Consider the following 16,150-nt stretch of genomic DNA (forward strand, 5'->3'; position numbering starts at 1 on the left):
ACCGAGCCGCAGCCAGGAACAGCCGCTGGGCGGGGGGCGTCTCTGCCGCTTCCTCCTCCCGGCCCGGCTGTTCCCTTACAGAGGCGCCGCGGCCGGCCCGGCCCCTGCCTCGCCTGTGGGGGGGCGGAGACGAGGAGGGAGGCGAGCGCAGCAGGCAGCGCCTGTAACACCAACGCTAGCGGAGGGCGGAGCCTCCGGCTACTCTAGTGCGTTATGACCTCACAACGGCCGGCGCTGGAGCCCGGCAGCGCGTGCCCAGTCCTCGGCCCGCGCGTGCTTCCGGCGCTCTAGGGCGGAGCAGCCAGTAGCGGCCCCCGATGGGGTTCGGGTTGCAGGGGCCCGCCCGCTCTACAGCTAGAAGGTAAACGGCGGGTGGCGCTAATGGGCTGCGCCGCGCGTCATCTTCGGGAGGGGAAGGATTGAGACCCGTCCCGCCTCCTCTGAGGCGTGTTGCTGCGGTAGGTGTGGGCTACAGTCAATTCCCGGCCCCTGCCCGGCAGGGCCGGAGAACAGGCCAGGCTCTGACCCTCCCCCCTGATTCTTGGGAACGAGGAGGGCCCTGCGCTCGCTCTTGAAGGCACCAGACACTTCCTGGAATACCCAGCGCGGCCTGGAAAGGGGGCTCGGCAGCTCCAGGAGCAGATCTGTTCCCCCGCTACTAGGCGCCTTTCGCCACCCCTGCGAGAGGCGCGTGTGGTGTTAAGCTGAGCGCACTGACGCGTCCATCTGTTACGGCGTTAGACCGACCCACTAAGACTCTGCCTGCTCAGCACTGACAGGAGTGGGGCTAAGCTAATGGTTGCGTCTTCAGAGGCACCGAGACGCTGGGCTTCCGCCATTTAAGCCCTAAGTCTGCAAAGCGATTCGGGGGGGGGTGGGGGTGGCGCCCTTTGGCTTTTTTTTTTTTTTTTTTTTTTTTTTTGAGTCCCACTTAAGTCTATAGAAGTTCCTGGGGTCGCCTGCATCTGCTGTTGTAGTGCAGGATACCGCTCCTCAGAGGAATGTGCTACTGGTAGCACTTTCCCATCCTTATAGATTGTTAGAAGCTGCTGTTGTATTAAACTGCTACCTGCCGGCATGTGCTACATGAGGTAGCAGTTTCTTTTACTATAGTGTATGCTCAGTACACCGTAAGTAGCAGTATCCTTCACTACACCGTCCTAGCTCGGACAGCAGGGCCCCTATTTGCTTTGTCAGCACCTCACCTCGGAAAGTTTTGACTGAATTTATCCAAAGGCTGTGCTAAAACCATGCTGGACTGATACGCAGTGAGCTGGGCAGTAGGGCAGGGCTTTAAAAATGAATCCAATTCTGATTTCAGCTTTCCTATTTTCCATAATTTTACTTTCGGAGCTTTCCACCATTTTGATGCAACAAACTGTTACCGGGCTTCTTCGCAAACAGCTTGATAGTAGAAATCTGCATCTTGTGTTATATAGTAGGTAGAAAATAAGGAAGGCAAGCAAGATTACATTGTATTACCACATTTTATCATATGACACCTGTATTTAGTATCAGCTACAAAACGGCTATATAATGGAAATATTCTGTACCTTTCTGTTAATTTTTTACTTTGTCTCTGTGTGGTGGTAGTTTAGGTTATGCCCTAATTTAAGTAACACTGCAACAGTACCACCATAAAGCTATTCAACCAGGAAGTCCCCTCCAAAATCTTCAATTATTTTTGTAAGATTAGTGTGATTTGGGGGGGTGGTGGTGGTGATGAACAGTAGTTTCAGCAGCATTTTTAAATTTCCACAATTGTTAAAACTATTAGGTGTGACTTTTGCACCCAGGTTTAAAAAAAAGATGCTTAAGATCCCTGTCAGACATGTAAGATGATTGCAGTGAGAAATTCTCATTTTTTAAATTTGTCTCCAACCAACTAAAGTGTCATATTTCTCTGTAATCTTGGATGGCAGCTTCATCAACTTGAACTATATTTTCCATTGTTTGATGGTATGAACTGTTAAAGAGTGCATAACACTATACAGATGTCAGTTTGAGTGCTGAAAGAACTGTCCACTTTGACACTGTTAAGTGAATATAAAAATCGCACCAATTTCCACAGCAGCTGTAGGCAGTTCTGGTATTTAGACAAGATTAATATGAAAGGATATTTTTTATCAATTTATCCAAGTATATTGATATAGGTTGTTGATTGGAATCGATGTTCCGCTGGAAGCCAGTAAATATATATTTTAGCCTTGGCCTCCAGTTAGGAAATCTAATTACTAAAGTTTACAATTTCTGCAAAGGTTAATCTAACTCAGGTGGGCAGACTTTTTGGCCTGAGGGCCACATCTGGATATGGAAATCGTATGGCAGGCCATGAATGCTAATTAAATTGGGAGTTAGAGTGTGGAAGGGGGTGAAGGTTCCAGCTGGGGGAGTGGGCTCTGGGGTGGGGCCAGAAATGAGTTCAGGGTGCAAGAGGGGTGCCAGGCCGGGGAAGGCAGTTGGGGTGAGGGAGCTGGGGCTGAGAGTTGGGGGTGCAGGAGGGTGCTCCAGGCTAGGACCACAGGTTTGGAGGGCTGAGGGAGGGGGTTGGGGCCTGAGAGTGGGACAGGGATGCAGGCCCAGGTAGCTCTGTGCGTTGCCCCATCTGCAGGTGCTGCCACTGCAGCTCCCATTGGCTGTGGTTCCTGGCCAATGGGAGCTGTGGGGGCAGCATGCAGAGCACCTTCGCCGCCCCTACATGTAGGAGCTTGGGGGGGGACATGCCACTGGATTTGGGAGCCATGCGGAACAGGGCAAGCCCTAGACCTCGCTTCCCCGTCAGGGGCTTGAGGGTCCTAGTTTGACCATCCCTGATCTAACTGATCCAATTATTACAGGCTTCTGAATTAAAAATGCACTTTTATATAGTGCAATACACGGATCACTCCCAGATCCTGCACACACCATTGTTCCTACCATTTTATCTCACCACTGATGAGGGATAGTTCCTGTTTTCTCCAGGCTTCTTTGCTCCCATTGATGCAGACTCTTCTTTAGTGCTTCCGAAACTTTTCCTTCCAGCCAACCTTTTTAGAGGCAGGATGTTTTCAACAAGTGGTTCTTGGACTGTGAAGTTTCTTGCATTGGCTTGCTAGAGTTTAAGTTTGTTGACAAAGTATTCATAAGCATGTGATCAGTATCCTTACAAATAGGCCAGACCTAGGGAAAACCCTCTCATCATGGCATGTTCCAACATGATCAGGTAGTATCTGACAACCTTCAGATTCCTGGCTCTTTTTATACTTCAGCTAACTTTCTGGCTTTAGCAAAAATCCAGTTTGAAGCAGATATCTTTGTCACTTTCCTTCCTTCAAGGCCTTCCTTTCTTACCTCCTCCTCACTCCTTGCTTACCAGCAGAACAGTCAAAGTTTATGTATGCTTGTTTCTTTTAAGACAGTTTTCCTTTTTCTTACTATTCTAGCTTTTCATTTTATCAAGTACTTTTTGAACTGTACATCTTTCCCACACTGTAAATATTACTTCTTATTCTGATGGTCCTTTTACTTGCCGATTAGCACCTTTTCCATACTAGCCCCAAACCATAAAACAGATATATTATTCTCTTAACCAACTTAAGCTAACTTTATTTCATAACTATCCTACATAACTTTTTTACTACTATTGAATTTAACCAAGTGAGACACTTATTAATGGAAAAAATAAAGAAACATTACTAGTAGTCAGTTATCTCCTGTCCCTTATAACAGTGGTTCTCAAGCAGGTTTCAAGGGGGCTGCCAAAATAAACCAGAGAGCAGGGCCAGTATTAGACCCACTGGGGGGCCAGGGCAGAAAGCCGAATCCTGAGCCATGCTGCTTGTGGCTGAAACCAAAGCCCAAGCAGCTTGAGGCCCTGGGCAAGGGCAGCAGAATGTGGTGGGCCAAGGGGCCATGGCCTCCCTGTCATACCCACCCAGGCTGTCAGCTGGAGCCAGGCTGGGAAGCCCGGGCACTATGTGGTGCTGTGCTGTGGACCCTCCACCTGCACAGGGTGGGGCCAAGACCAGCCCCTGCCCCCCCATCACCCAGGGCAGGTGGAAGGTTCGTGTTGCAGCTCCCCACAGCTGCCCAGCTCTTACCATGGCCAGGGTGCTGCTCTAAAGCCTTGCCCTCCAGCCACAGCAGGTTTGGAGAGGGCCACGCAGACAGCTGTGGGGAGCCACAAATCCTCCACCTGCCCTGGGCAGGCGGCCAGCAGGGCGGGGACATGGCTTGGGAGGCTTCTCTCAGCCTCCCCACCCCAGGCAAGTGCAGGGTCCATGACTCAGGCAGAAGGGGCTCTGTTACTGCTGCCTCTGAGTAATTGTTTGAAGGACCGTGTGCTGTGGGTGGCAGTTGGAGGCCGTGAGCTTCAAAGGAAGGTTTGAAAGCTCGAAGCCTCTGGTAATTGGCTGAGCCTTAATTAGTGGACGGGGCATTAACTCAGGCCAGGGCTTTATAAAGCCACGCACAAGCGACCAGGGGCTGCTAACAGGGAGTTTTGCAAGGCAGTTTGGGAAGGGAAGGGGGTCCCTTGTTGGTCCTACCTGTTCCTGTGTAGTCCCCTTAAAACCTATAATCCAAGCCATATTCCAAACCCCCTTTCTTTAAACCATCCTTTCATTAACTAGGAGACAATGCAGGCAGCAGCAGCAGAGTGGGGGCTATCCAGTTTATTGCGCTGAGTGTAGCATGTATGATTTCCTGCCTTGTGGGTGGGTGGTGTGTGTGTGCAGTCGGTGGAAGGAGCTCCAGAGACCACATATGGACTTTGGAGGCCAGGGTGGCGGAACTGGAGGAGCTAAGAGAGGCAGAGAGGTATGTTGATGAGGCTTTCCAGGACACTGGAATTGTTCCACCTCCGCTCAGACAGCCTCTGTGCTGTTGAGGAGGAAGAAAGGCCCAGGGAAGCAGAGCAGTCAATGGGAGCAGAGGGAAACCACCTCATAGTTAGGACCCTCCTTCCAGATGGTGCTGGGGTTGCCTCTCACACTGAGGTTACCTCTCCAGCAGAGGGAACTCCAGTTGCTAGGAAAGGCAGGTGTTAGTAATAGGAGATTTGATCATTAGAAGCATGGATAGCTGGGTTTGTGATGACCGGGAGAACCGTATGGTGACTTGCCTGCCTGGTGCGAAAGTTGTGGATCTCTCAAGGCATCTAGACAGACTTATGTGTAGTGCTGGGGAGAAGCCGGTGGTCGTGGTACATGTAGGTACCAATGACATAGGGAAGGGTAGGAGAGATGTCCTGGAAGCCAACTTTAGGCTGCTAGGGAAGAGGCTGAAATCCAGGACCTCTATGGTGGCATTCTCAGAAATGCTCCCAGTTCCACACGCAGGGCCAGGTAGGCAGGCAGAGCTTCAGAGTCTCAATGCGTGGATGAAACAATGGTATAGAGAGGAGGGGTTTAAGTTCATTAGGAACTGGGGAAACTTTTGGGATGAAGGGAGCCTATACAGGAGAGATGGGCTCCACCTAAACCAAAGTGGAACCAGATTGCTGGCACTAAACATGAAAAAGGTTGTAGAGCAGTTTTTAAACTAGGAGATGGGGGAAAGCCGACTGCTGCAGAGGAGCATGTGGATCGGACACAGACTTCTTTTAGGGGAGAGTCTGATGATAGGGAATCTCCAGGTTATAGTCGGGAACAGAGGACGGAAGAGGATAATGTAAGGGCCGGATCAGATGATAAACAGTCACATAAAAAAGAATCTGGCACATCAGAAAAGGGCAGACAAATAAACAGAGACAAGTTTTTAAAGTGCTTGTACACAAATGCTAGAAGTCTAAATAATAAGATGAGTGAACTAGACTGCCTTGTGATAAAGGAGGGTATTGATATAATAGGCATCACAGAAACGTGGTGGGCTGAGAGCAATCAATGGGACACAATCATTCCGGGGTACAAAATATATCAGAAGGACAGAACAGGTTATGCAGGGGGAGGAGTGGCACTATATCTGAAAGAAAATGTAGATTCAAATGAAGTAAAAATCTTAAGCGAATCCACATGTTCCATAGAATCGCTATGGATAGAAATTTCATGCTCTAATAAAAAATAACATTAGGGATCTATTATCAACCACCTGATCAGGACAGTAATAGTGATGATGAAATGCTAAGGGAAATTAGAGGTGCTATCAAAATTAAGAACCCAATAATAGTGGGGGATTTCTGTTATCCCCATATTGACTGGAAACATTTCACTTCAGGACAAAATGCAGAGATAAAATTTCTCGATACTTTAAATGACTGCTTTATGGAGCAGCTGGTATGTGAATCCACAAGGGGAGAGGCAACTCTAGATTTAATCCTGAGTGGAATGCAGGAGCTGGTCCAAGAGGTAACTATAGCAGGACCGCTTGGAAGTAGTGACCATAATACAATAGCATTCAACATCCCTGTGGGGGGAAGAACACCTCAACAGCCCAACACTGTGGCATTTCATTTCAAAAGAGGGAACTATACAAAAATGAGGGGGTTAGTTAAACAAAAGTTAAAAGATATAGTGACTAAAGTGAAATCCCTGCAAGTTGCATAGGCCCTTTTTAAAGACACCATAATAGAGGCCCAACTTCAATGTATACCCCAAATTAAGAAACACAATAAAAGAACTAAAAAAGAGCCACGGTGGCTTAACCATGTAAAAGAAGCAGTGAGGGATAAAGACTTCCTTTAAAAAGTGGAAGTCAGATCCTAGTGAGGCAAATAGAAAGGAGCACAAACACTGCCAGCTTAAGTGCATGAGTGTAATAAGAAAAGCCAGAGGAGTTTGAAGAACGGCTAGCCAAAAACTCCAAAGGTAGTAACAAAATGTTTTTTAAGTACATCAGAAGCAGGAAGCCTGCTAAACAACCAGTGGGGCCCCTTGATGATTGAAATACAAAAGAAGCACTTAAAGATGATAAAGTCATTGCAGAGAAACTAAATGGATTCTTTGCTTTAGGCTTCACAGCTGAGGATGTTAGGGAGATTCCCAAACCTCAGCTGGCTCTTGTAGGTGACAAATCTGAGAAACTGTCACAGATTGAAGTGTCACTAGAGGAGGTTTTGGAATTAATTGATAAACTCAACATTAACAAGTCACCGGGACCAGATGGCATTCACCCAAGAGTTCTGAAAGAACTCAAATGTGAAGTTGTGGAACTATTAACTAAGGTTTGTAACCTGTCCTTTAAATCGGCTTTGGTACCCAATGACTGGAAGTTAGCTAATGTAACGCCAATATTTAAAAAGGGCTCTAGAGGTGATCCTGGCAATTACAGACCGGTAAGTCTAACATCAGTACCGGGCAAATTAGTCAAAACAATAATTAAGAATAAAATTGTCAGACACATAGAAAAACAAACTGTTGACCAATAGTCAACATGGTTTCTGTAAAGGGAAATCGTGTCTTACTAATATATTAGAGTTCTTTGAAGGGGGTCAACAAACGTGGACAAGGGGGATCCAGTGGACATAGTGTACTTAATTTCCAGAAAGCCTTTGACAAGGTCCCTCACCAAAGGCTCTTACGTAAATTAAGCTGTCATGGGATAAAAGGGAAAGTCCTTTCATGGATTGAGAACTGGTTAAAAGACAGGGAACAAAGGGTAGGAATTAATGGTAAATTCTCAGAATGGAGAAGGGTAACTAGTTCCCCAAGGGTCAGTCCTAGGACCAATCCTATTCAATTTATTCATAAATGATCTGGAGAAAGGGGTAAACAGTGAGGTGGCAAAGTTTGCAGATGATACTAAACTACTCAAGATAGTTAAGGCCAAAGCAGATTGTGAAGAACTTCAAAAAGATCTCACAAAACTAAGTGATTGGGCAACAAAATGGCAAATGAAATTTAATGTGGATAAATGTAAAGTAATGCACATTGGAAAAAATAACCCCAACTATACATACAATATGATGGGGGCTAATTTAGCAACAACGAGCCAGGAAAAAGATCTTGGCGTCATCGTGGATAGTTCTCAGAAGATGTCCAAGCAGTGCGCAGAGGCGGTCAAAAAAGCAAACAGGATGTTAGGAATCATTAAAAAGGGGATAGAGAATAAGACAGACTATATTATTTCCCTTATATAAATCCATGGTACACCCACATCTCAAATACTGTGTACAGATGTGGTCTCCTCACCTCAAAAAAGATATTCTAGCACTCGAAAAGGTTCAGAAAAGGGCAACTAAAATGATTGGGGGTTTGGAGAGGGTCCCATATGAGGAAAGATTAAAGAGGCTAGGACTCTTCAGCATGGAAAAGAGATTAAGTGGGGATATGATAGAGGTATATAAAATCATGAGTGATGTGGAGAAAGTGGATAAAGAAAAGTTTTTACTTATTCCCATAATATAAGAACTAGGGGTCACTAAATGAAATTAATAGGTAGCAGATTTAAAACAAATATAAGGAAGTTCTTCACACAGCGCACAGTCAACTTGTGGAACTCCTTACCTGAGGAGGTTGTGAAGGCTGGGACGATAACAATGTTTAAAAGGGAACTGGATAAATTCATGGTGGCTAAGTCCATAAATGGCTATTAGCCAGGAAGGGTAAAGAATGGTGTTCCTAGCCTCTGTTCATCGGAGGATGGAGATGGATGGCAGGAGAGAGATCACTTGTTCATTGCCTGTTAGCTTCACTCCCTCTGGGGCACCTGGCATTGGCCACTGTCGGTAGACAGATACTGGGCTAGATGGACTTTTAGTCTGACCCGGTACGGCTGTTCTTATGCTCTGCTTGCTACTCTTATCAGATCTGGTTTTTAATCTACTGAAAAACAGCTGTGGCATAGGTGGGCTATGGAATTTTTATAGCATACTAGGTGGGCCTCAGAAGAATAAAGGTTCAGAAGCCCCTGGCCTTACATCATGCTGTTAGAAGATAATGGATATTATGGTTAAGGTACTGGATTGACATTTCAGAGACCTGGATTTATTTTCCAGTTCTTCCACATACTTCCTGTCATTTAAAATTACTGTGTGTCTTAGTTCCCTATCTTTATAATGATAACAATACTTTCTTCTCGGCTTTGCCAGGTCTATTTAGACCATCAACTTTTTAAGAGAAGACCTGTCTCTTATGTTACATTACAAAAGAGGGTCCAGTCTCAGATGAGAGATCTACATTAATATAAATAAATTGTTTCCATTTACCACGATGCTTGATACCTACTTAATAAGTGGCTGCTCGCTCTATTCTTTTTCCCATGGTATTAAACTTACTAAGAAATTTTCCCCCAATAATCAAGTTATTACTAAAAGGTCAACTCAAGAAGGTAACAGGGAAGAGTAGATGACAGATTTATCATTAATAGTTTCTCTCACTTTTGGAATAGTCTCTAACAGATCCCCCACCATTGGGACGGTATGCAGCTTAGAGGCAGTAATTGTCATACTCTGAGCCCCTTATGCTTGGAATACCTAAGCAAGACTGTAAGAAAGGGAATGACTCAGTTGCCCCATTTCTTTTCCTTGTCCTCATAATGCTATGTAAGAGTACATTTAAAAAACTGGCAGGAAAGTGTAGATCTTAGTTCTTCATGAAATGCTACCAGTCAGGTTGGCAATATTTCATCACTAATCTCTCCTCTAGTAACTAACCCACCCACAAGGCAGACATACTTGTTGGCATATTGCAATGACAAGTCCTCTTAGAGTAGGGAAATAGGAGTGGACAGTTTGCACTAAGAAAGGGGCAGTAGACTAGCTACTCTCTCTATTTCAACATATGATCATGGTAACAATACCTTCCAAATCTCCTCCTCCTGATTTATCTTTGCCACCTCCTTCCTTGCTTTCCACCTAGTTCTGTATCAGATTTCCCTATATTCCTTGTAAAATTTAAAACAAAATGGAGCCCTGCCATGATCAGTTTGTACTAACTGTAAATAAGATCTGTAAAAAAAAAAAAAAAACCCAAAAAAGCAGAAGTGCTGAATTTAGTGGATGGACAAAGGCCATTAAAAAGTGCGTGCAGTGCAGTGATATTCAGTCAAAGTAGTTTAATAGACCAACACAATTTTAACTTTATATGCTACTCTTTCAAAATGATGATAGAGTGTGAGAGCAATAAACCATTTCAGTGGAACAACAGTAAGATCTCATTAATTCAAGAAGTCACCACTCCTCTCTGGTTTAAATACTGATTCTGTAAGATTAATGTAAAACACAGTACAATTTTCCTTTTATTAAAGAATGGAAGTGGCTGTTTTTAGTTACATATCTAAATCTTGGTTTGATTGTACAGAGAAAAATCCATAAACCTTGTATCTTACAGAATGATTAGACCTGTTTTATCACAGCAACTTTTAGGAAATTGCAAAAAAGTCTAAGAAATACAAAATGACATTAGATTATTTTGTTATAATAAAGCTTCCATTTTTGATGATTTACTGCAAAATATAGGTGTGCACTAGCTGCTTGCAGTGTGGGTAATTTTGATCATCAACTGCTATCCCAGAACTTTCTTTAAAAAAAAATTCAACAGATTTAATTAGTAATTTAAACAAACATAAAAGTCAGATGCCTTTATTCCCCATGATAAATTTACACTTGATGGCTCCAGTCTACAATTTGGTCTGTGCTGATGGATTCCTTGCACCTGTGTGGAGCCCCACTGATTTCACTGTACAGAGACGTAACTGTCCCAGTGGCACTGGAACACTTTTTATAGTAGGGGTGCTGAAAGCCAGCTAATTAAACTCTGTAAACCATGTATGTTCAAAAGCAAGGTGAAAAAAGCACAATTCCTGCTCACACCACACGGGTGCAGCATAGCTCTGGGATTCTCAAGAACCGTGAAATACTGTTCTCTTACAGCACCAGCCAACTTTTCACAGTGAAACCTGTGGATGCAGTAGCACCTGCCAGACCCATAGTTCCCATGGCTATGAACTGTCCACCCATCCAGACCAGCTTGCAGAATTGTAACTTTAATAACCAGTTAATCTTTGATCACTAGAGTGGGAAAGTTCCATAAATCGCTTCCAAGCAAGCAAGATCCCAACCTATTTAATCGTAAGGAAATTTTTACCAAAAAAAAAACAAACCAAAAAAACCCCCAAAGGATTAATTAAAAAAATAGCGAGCTTTGCATACAGTAACAATGTATTCCATATTGTCACAGCTCAGGACAACTAATTGTACTTCCCCTCAGTCGTTCAGCATAGGCACCCACTTTTGGCTTCCAGCTACCTAGCTGTTGCCTCTCTTGGGTGGAGTCATGTCCCTCTCTTTTCTGACAGGTATTTCCAGGCTTCCGTTTTCTGCCTTCACTGTGTATTTCCCAGCACAGACAGATTGTCAAAGGGCACCTGCTTGCTTTCTCTTCAGAGACTGATAACGGAGTGATTGTCAACAGTTACCATGCAGCACTTCCTACACCAGCCTACTTTATTCTTAAGGTAAAAGAGCATTACAGAAAAAACATACTAAAAACAGAAGAACAAAAACCTACACACATGCTAATAAGCTTACCAGATTTAACCCCATCTTTAAAATGCATTCTGGCAGCTTCCATCCTTCCAACTCTACCCTCAGGATTGGGCCTTCCATGGAGCAGGGTTTCTGCTGGATCAGGCAGAAGGCCATGAGCCAGTTTAAAGCTGGGCTTTTTATCCAAAAATCCTCTCTCTACTGATCCTTGGTGAATCAGTTTGAACTAGCATATGCCTACCTTTCCAAGTGGGTGGCTTCTCTGGAGATGTTACAGTCAGTGAATTTGCCTAATCTGCTTTCTGTTCTCCTATCTACCCTTCTTACAGAAATACATACAATTCCACAGCACATACACAAATTGCATTTTTAATACAATGAACTCTAAAGATGGTAAAATTAATTCAATAAGGTTTAACTTGGTTTAACTTAGCTCAATAGATTTCATTTAGGATATTGCAGGAAATTGTCAGTCTGTCATACATACTTCTAAAATAAAGTAATTGTTATGGTTCAGGGCAAGCTGTACCTTTGACCTCTCTGTCTCTCCTTGGGCACTCCTTTCAAGTGACAGGATGCTCAGGTACTACCCTCGGGGTGGACTTCTAGGACAGATCCCCAACTTTTAGTCTGTCAGCAGGTTACAGTAGCCCCATTTACAAACCAGGCCCCCAGCAGGTGCCCTGCCAGAGAGTTTCCTGCAGGTGCCTCAGACCGGTATAAAAATGCAAGTGACAGATAAAGTTGAATTTATCTAAAGGAACATTAGAGAAAAAAGAGTTAAAACAACAAAAGGCTTATGTGTATTTTTACCTAAACCTTATCTTGTTCTCCCCATTGTCCCAGCATGCTTCACCACTCCCAGTATGGGGGAGACAATTCTCCTGTAGCCTCTGACTCAGTCGTGTTTCCCCCTCCCCCTTTGCTGTCTTTTAGCCATTTCAAAGTCCTTTTGTCCTGCAACACCAGAATATGGTAAATCCGCTTTTATTCACCTCTCCGGGAGGATCAGAGGTAGACTTTCACTAGTGGATTCCCTGTGTTGTCCATTTTATCACTGGCAAATGAATTGCCTGGTTCCATAGGTACAGGGAGAGCTTCAGCTGGAACTAACCCTTAGTGTTCCACAGATCAAGCCACACCACAGTACTCAGATATGCACATAATTTTAATAAAAATACAGATCTCCCAATTTTTTCATGGTAGAGAGAAAAAAGGAGTGAGGTAATTGTCCAATAAAAGCTGTCATTTTTCATTGACCAATTTTTCATAGTAGCATTTGCAGTTGGACGTTCCAAATGGTGTGTCTTCAAAACGCACCCCCATGACAAGGATTCCCATGGGGGATGAATAAATTAGTACATGAAAGAAAACAGAAGGATGTGGTCGTTATACAGAATGCTGTTTCTGTATATAGCAAAGCAAACAATCCTCACTGGAGGACTACATGAAATTTTAAATTCACAGTTATCAGAGCTCAAAAGTTTCTGCACACTGTTGGGAACACTTTAATCAGGTAGCTCAAACAAAATTCTGATTAAATGGTCTTAAAATCAGTTGCTTCCTCTCAGACTTAAGTAAGCATGAGAAAAATTAGTCTAATTAAGCTACTAAAAAGAGATTAAAATTGAAACTGTCAATCATAACTATATCTCTATTAGTTTCTACTTCTGCAGAGTTTATTTTCTGTATTAGGTGGTATCTACAAAAATATAAAAGTAATATCTGTATCTCTATTTATTGTGTGAACTATTTTCTGAATCAGAATAGTTACTTTTTCTGTAAATTATATTACTATTAGGAGAAGAAATAAGGAATGAGAATGCAATGAAGTCTTAAGTTTACATTGTCATGAAGACATGACTAGCTCCTTTGTAGGGTTTTACAGGAAAATGATCAGTGACGGTTTATGACTAAGTTAAAATATTCAGAGCTTAACAGCTCACTTGCTACTCAGCTTCAGAGCAGGAGCCTTGCCTCTAAGGCAGAGGTGAGCAAACTACAGCCCGTGAGCCTGTCCTGCCCTTGAGCTCCCAGCGGGGAGGCTAGCCCCCCCAGCCTCTCCCCAGCTGTTCCCCCTCCCCCACAGCCATGCTGCCACTTGGGGAGCACTCCTGCACACTCCTGCAGGGCAGTGCAGCAGCGTGACTGGCTCCAGCTGAGTATCACAGCTGCCAGACATGCTGCTCTGAGCAGCATGGTAAGAAGACCGGGTGGTCTAATAAGGGACAGGAGGACCCAGGGGGCAGTTAGGGGACAGGGAGTGGGGGGGTTGGATTGGGTGGAGGTTTGGGGGGCAGTCAGGGGACAGGGAGGGAAGGATAAGTGTGGGAGTCCTGGGGGGGGCCTGTCAGTGGGCAGGGATATGGATAGGGGTGAGGGCAGTCAGGGGACAGGGAGAAGGGGGGGCTGGATGGGAGTGGAGTCCTGGGGAGTGCTTAAGGTCAGAGAGTCTTTAGCATGAATATGCCTATCTACATGCTACCTTTAGTCTAGCTAGCACAAATAACCAATCAGAATGAAGATGTTGGGGCACAGATTTTAGCATGGGCTAGCAACTTAAGTATCTGCTCAGGGTCTCCAATGCGCATGTATTTGGACAGATGGCAGCATGGGCTTCAGCTGAGGTTAACTCTTCAATACTACCCAGTAGTATGGGTATACTTGCCAGTGCTACCATCACACCTTCAGTTACAGTATAGACATACAGTATATTTTGTTCTCATTGAATTGAGAAAGTAGAATTATCTATTCATAATTTGTTACTAGCACTTCACAGAATACCAGGGTTGGAAGGGACCTCAGAAGGTCATCTAGTCCAAGCCCCTGCTCAAAGCAGGGCCAATCCTGACAGATTTTTACCCCAGTTCCCTAAATGGCCCCCTCAAGGATTGAGCTCACAACCCTGGGTTTAGTAGGCCAATGCTCAAACCACTGAGCTATCCCTCCCCCCACTTAACCATGCAAATTGAAAAACTGACTTCTACAAACAGGCTGAACATATTTAAGCATCAAAGCCCAATTTAATAATCTCCACAAACCAAACAAAACAGGTTACCTCAGCTAGTCCTCAGACAAAGAACTGGCATACAAACATCCTTATTATATATATATATATATATCTTTGTTTCTAACCTAAGAAAAATATCAAACTTCTCCTTGGCACTCACTCTGCTATTCATTTGGCAACATTCTTCACTGTTATGAATTAAGTATGTTTATTGGCTCTTCTTAAGAGTCAGTACCATCACTACTTATCCCAATACTTCTGCCTCTACAAAAAGACATTATGTTAAAACAAGTTTGCTTAACACAATGTAAATCTTTTTTTGAGAATAAAATCTTACTAGTGCAACCATCTGATGCCTTGAGATGTCAATATTCCATTAGATCTGTAATTCCTAGTATTGAGCTCTCTAGAAATAACAACTTTGGCAGGTTATAAGTTTGTAGTCTACAAACCAGTTAATTTAAGACACCCATCAAATTTTTGTCTTTGCTCTCTTCCAGGCACTCAAGCCTATCCCCGTCACAGATTTTCCCCCTTTCTTGCTGCAAGAGGAACATGGCATAAACACAGTAATGTACAGAAACAAACAAGTTCAGAATGTGGCCATCTTTCTAGATTTTGTCAATTCTTAGCTAATTTTTAAACAATTTTAATTTTGTAAGATATCCTAGTTAACAAAAGTAAAGAACAAGATGGATATCCAGTTGTTTGTATGCATTTTAGTCCCATACTCACATCTTTAATTTTTAAATTAAAGATCTTACATGTATTTGCTTTTGAAGACTTGCATTTTCTAAATTATAAACATTCAGTATTTTAAAATCACAAATGTTCTAGTCACTGGGTGAAGCTGATCACTTGCTCATAATGTTATACATTTTCTATCAAACACTGCATCAAGGAAATAATTAAATTCCATTTTAAACATTTCAATTAAAAGAAAAGTACTATTGCAGAGTTTCAGTACATTTGGATCTTGAAATAAATTTAATTAGTACAAATGTGTGTTTTTCAGTTTTTCCTGGACTTGTTATCCAGTTTACAGATAGACATATCTGGTCCCATTTGCAATCCTCATTTGCAAGATTATTTTTTCAAAGAGTGTGTTTGTACAAGCAAAGTTTTATTTGCTCCATATCCTTTATATGTAAAGTAGAAATTTCAACATTTAAACTTAAGTAAAATGCTCTGCTTGAAAGTTGAGAGACACATATCCAATACTATTACACTGAACTGAAAAAAAAATTGTAATTCCCAGTCATCTTCTATATCAAAACAATGCTAAAAAAATTGCTTCAACTGTAGCTTCCTCGCCCAATCTATTATTTTTAAAGCGTATTGCCAAAGTATTTAATGGATAACTACTTGTAAACTATGGATGTGTTACTAGTTTACTAAATTAAATTCAGGTCTTGTATGAGAATACAAATTCTATTAATTCTTTAAACATGCTCAGAATCCTAAATATTTTACTTTCATCGAATTAAAAAAAAACAAACTTTTATTGTTGTAAAATTAGGAGAGATTACACAAGATCTAAAGTTCATCTTCCATAATGTAGTGTGTGTAACTCTAAAATGTTGTTAAGAAAGGTATGTTTGTAGCCATGTGCTGATTACACTTGAAAAAATAGGACTGTCCACGTACCTGAAATACTGGTTGTCTTAATTCTACAGCAGAATATAAGGTGCTTTAAACAATGCGTAGAATCAACAGTCTTTGTGCTATTATATTCTGCA

At 43.0% G+C, this 16,150-nt stretch overlaps 1 long non-coding RNA gene across 1 annotated transcript; it reads left to right on the forward strand.

Moving 5' to 3' along the window:
• The first annotated feature begins 215 nt into the window (after positions 1-215).
• LOC115652283 lies at positions 216-15,180 on the forward strand. The gene is made up of 3 exons (XR_004000595.1): positions 216-458; positions 11,212-11,370; positions 14,912-15,180. It is a non-coding gene; the product is annotated as an uncharacterized LOC115652283 (long non-coding RNA).
• Positions 15,181-16,150: the final 970 nt, after the last annotated feature.

This window comes from Gopherus evgoodei, chromosome 5 (genome assembly GCF_007399415.2).
Source record: "Gopherus evgoodei ecotype Sinaloan lineage chromosome 5, rGopEvg1_v1.p, whole genome shotgun sequence".
Classification (NCBI taxonomy): Eukaryota; Metazoa; Chordata; order Testudines; family Testudinidae; genus Gopherus; species Gopherus evgoodei.